General features: G+C 40.3%; 1 protein-coding gene across 1 annotated transcript in view; it reads left to right on the top strand.

The window, feature by feature from the left end:
* dpy19l3 (dpy-19 like C-mannosyltransferase 3) overlaps positions 1–4307 on the top strand; it is a 62213-nt gene that overhangs the window by 33843 nt on the left and 24063 nt on the right. The gene's annotated exons all lie outside the window — the stretch shown is intronic.

Raw genomic sequence — 4307 nt, forward strand, 5'->3', positions numbered from 1 at the left:
AGAGTGTGTGACGCCGGTTTGTGGGGGAGGCTGGCTGATGAGTGATGAGAGACGATGGGTCGCCATGAATAAGACATAGGAGTGCTGGAAGGAACCCAGCTGCTGGAGAAGCTCTAACCCACCTCGGGGTCTCTGGGGCTGGGCTTGAAGAAGATCAGCCTGATGGGAGCAGAAGCAGCGCTCTGATTTGGAGTGGCCCCATGCTGTTGCTCTGTATTTTGGAGCTCTAACACATACATTGTATTGCAGAAATATTCATTGTTCTTAAACTTTTCCAACTTATATAATTTTATTACAAGATTCTGTAGGCTTTGCAAAGTAGTGAAGAGTTGTGTACCGGAAGAAATTTTGCTCATTTGTGGCCTGAAAATAGAGCTGCAAATCTTTAAAGGTGACTTTCAACTGTGGGTATTTTCTTTCTCCAGAATTGAGCCCTTGTGGTTGTATAGCCTGTTTGTTATGTGTGTTTAAAATGGCTCCTGAAACCCATGATGTTTATGTAGACTGAATCCCCTGACGCTGAGCGGTTTCTTCTCCAACAGGAGTGCCGCTGCAGCCTGGAGACAGTGGTCTCTGTCCACGACAACAGTAGAGTCCAGAAAGCTATTAAAAACTGTGGATTGAGACTCGTAAAGCTCTACGCCTGGTTTACACAGCAAGCTTTTAAAATTGTTGACTGATTTTCAAAGCCCGGGAGACCCCAGACATATCAGATGTCAGACAGGAAATCTCTCAAAACCTCTCGAGATCAAACATGAGTTAAGAGTAACCAAATATGACCGACTGAGAAGCAGCAATGGCGATAGTTTGTGGAGGTGAAAGTGTTTCCATCACCTCGCTTTTTGATTGGCTACATGTCACATTCAACAGGCTATGTGCTCCTTTGTCCTCTGCAAACACCACACACACAATATCTGGAAAGCTTCATAGTGTAGCTTCTGTATTGATTGAGCTGTCTCATTACATAAATCATAAAATCAGATCCAATCATTACAACTTCAGAGTCCATGCATCAAGGAAACAGTTGTTTCTCAATAGCCAAGGATCTGGACCCTCTGTACAAAGCCAAGCCTAGAACCAAAACTTCTTCTTTTACCAAACTACTTCTGTTGTAGTGCTAAAAACTGTGGGTATTAATGCATTTTGGTTTATAAGTTGTGGAGTTAAAATAGACAGTTGTTAGTGTTTTTATTGGGGGTCTCAGATAGTTAGGTCTCTAACTATGTGGGGTCCACTGTAAAGACTTTGCTAAGGCGCTCACAGTTGGATTTTTTAGCACCCATTGAGTGTTGGGTTGATTAAAATCACAGTTTTAACGGACACCTCTATTGCTTACTGTTCTGCTAGATGAAGGGATGAGGATTCAGGTTGAATTGGTGCTGGGGTGAGTAGTAGGAAGTACTTATTGGGTATGGATTATCCCCAGGTCAGAAACCTGTCAGTGCTGCAAAAACATGAACTGAGAACAAAAACAAACTGATTTATTCACAGCTTGACTTATGGAAGGTGTAGGACAAGATGAAACATGTGAACTTAAAATTGGTTTCCTTACTAGAATCTTAGTGAATGTCTATTGATGATTTTAGATGATGTATTAAAATCTTCTGAGCTTGAAAAAATAAGTTTTTCTACTGTTTCATGAAGACATTACTGAACTGAGAAAAATATTTTTAGCAGATGTCTGTCTATGAAACCTCTTTTTTTCAGTCAATTTCATTTGGGTCATATTGTTGGAGATGGCGGCAGGGTAGGGCCCTGAATTATTAAGCTGCTCCTAATCATATACCTCCCCAGTGTGCATGTTATTTAAAAGAAACCACACGCTCCTTCAGTTCTCAGGTTTTTCTAAGCAGGACATAATAAAGATAAAATAAAACATCTGGTCCATGTAAGACTTGAAATGGGTTGAAATATGGACTCGGATGAACAACTATTCTGTACATGACACTTTTAATTATTCATTTAACAAAAACCAGGCCAAAATGCAAATCCATGTCTCAAATTCCCTGGTCGCTTTCATAAGAATATAGTCCACCGGACCGTCGGTGCTCCTCCAGACCCATGTCACGTACGTTTGGCCATCTGTACCACACCATTGAGGGTCCGTACGGTCCCCTCGGTCACCCAGAGGCAGGCCACTTTTCTGAGTCTACACAAACTTTTCTTGACTGTAAATGTGTGATGATTAGCTCCTAACCAAGAGGTGGCGCCAAGGGAACAATGGGCAAAGAAGAGAATTAGTAACACCAAACCCGGGAAAAGAAATTGGGCAAGAGAATGTGTCAGAAAAATGTTGATAGCTTTATTTGGTCCGTTTTTTCTCTTGGGAAGTCTACAATATAAAACTGGGTTGAAGTTCAAGTAAGTAAGAAGTCTTTCAAAGGGGCAGCATTACGTATTTTCCATGCAAATAGTGCCATTTTGTAGCACAATCAAGTAACTATTAAATGGTTTTTGTGCCTTCCTGCCCTCTTTTTTTCACTGTTATTCTCAATTAGGGATGCAGCTAACAATTATTTTAGCACTACATTATTCTGACAATTAATTAATAAATAGGATAGAAAAACTGGCATGTTCTACAGTATTTTCATTTAAGCACTTCAGCCTTTCTGAATGTAATATTGGAAATGAATTCCAACGTGCAAATAAACAAATAATTCAATTATTTTTAAATAAAATATTTTCTTTTGCCTAAAATACAAGATTGAAGCTTTCTATTAGTGAAATTGAACCGGGTGAAGGTAAAACTGTGTTACTTGAGGTGTTTTGGATGAAACATATTTTAATAAATTAAGTTCAAAATGTATACATATTTTATATAGTTTTGGCTTAATTACTGTTCTTTGCTGTTTTTCAGTAAATTATCATTTGTTGAGTCTGTATATGACTAACAATTAATCAGTTACTAATTTAGTTGATAATTACTTCAATTATTGATTCATCGTGATTAATCATTTCAGCTGTACTCTTAATAATCCTTCCATCTTGCTCTCAAGCTTGTGGCGTCCTCTTCATCACGCAGCAGTCCAGCCTTTCGAAACACTTTGGTAAAAGCCGTATGTTAGCCACATCGCTGTTTTCAAGCCATGTGAATAAAATAGTGGCTGTAGAAATGACGGTGGCACAGGAGTTGGAGGTGTCAGATTTTATAGAATCCCTTGAATTGTAGAGAAATTTCCTCGTGAACTGGGAGTTTTTTTTTTCATTAGCCCAGGGTAACACTCTCCTGTTGAACAGAACCCATCAAACTGGACCAGGTTAAGGTGTTTCTAATAGATTATCACTTGCTTTCTCCAGGACTCCCGAGTTATTGATGTGTATTATGTCCACCCAGGCAGTGGGCTAAAAGAAAAAAAAAATCGTTTTGATCTAATCCAATTAGACAAATAGTGGAATGGCACAGCGACTGAAGGACACGGATATTAAGGCAGCAGAAGAAGAGGTCTGCACTGCGAATGTAAGTGTGCGTGTGACATGGGTTCCCTTCCCTCTCAGATAATCCTGTCAGGCTGTGGGGATTTGAGGCTGCCTCACGGTTACCTCGGCAGGGGCTGAGATCAGGGGGCAGCGCTAAGCTTCTTGCTGCTGCGCTAATTACATTCCAGATGAGAGCGTTAGGATGGGGGGGGGGAGTGAAAAGGGGCTCAAGTTAAACTGTGTTCTCCTAGTGAACTGAGGCAGTTTAGTTTTACACGGAAGGTTCATAATGACGAGCGAAAACAAGGACACACTCGTGCAAACAGCAGCTAGCATGGTTTATGACCAGATGGTGTGTTTATGGAAAGCTGTTAGGAACTCATTGCTGTAATTATAGCTGCAGGGGGTGTAATGTAGCTGTATATGAAATGAGGAGAGCAATATAGGTTCCTGCAGTTCAACCAGACTGAAAAACGGGGTTATACATTAAACGGCAGTAATGGTTGGGCAGTAGAATAAGCAGCTGGAAGGAATGATCCGATTCAGATGTACCGTATTTAGATCTACATGCAGACCACCAATGAGGGTTTAATTGAGTTAATCTGGAAAATGCTGATGTCTACACTGGACATCAGAGGGCAGAAGTAGTGATGGTGTTACAGGCAGTTCCTGGAGCCTCTGACAGTTGATGAATTGTTGTCATCCAAACTATCATTTTGTGTTTGTACTTTTGAAAATTTGCAAGAAATCTTTCTATATTCTTTCATCATTAAACCCCTTCCAGAGTCTACAAATAGAAGAAAAAGGATGAGAAATATATAGCAAACACAACGGCGTGTACATGAGAATGACTGACACTGTTAGACCCTTCCCCTAGCTCTGATTGATTT

The sequence above is a fragment of the Poecilia formosa genome, unplaced genomic scaffold, assembly GCF_000485575.1.
Source record: "Poecilia formosa unplaced genomic scaffold, Poecilia_formosa-5.1.2 Scaffold119, whole genome shotgun sequence".
In the NCBI taxonomy this organism is placed as follows: Eukaryota; Metazoa; Chordata; class Actinopteri; order Cyprinodontiformes; family Poeciliidae; genus Poecilia; species Poecilia formosa.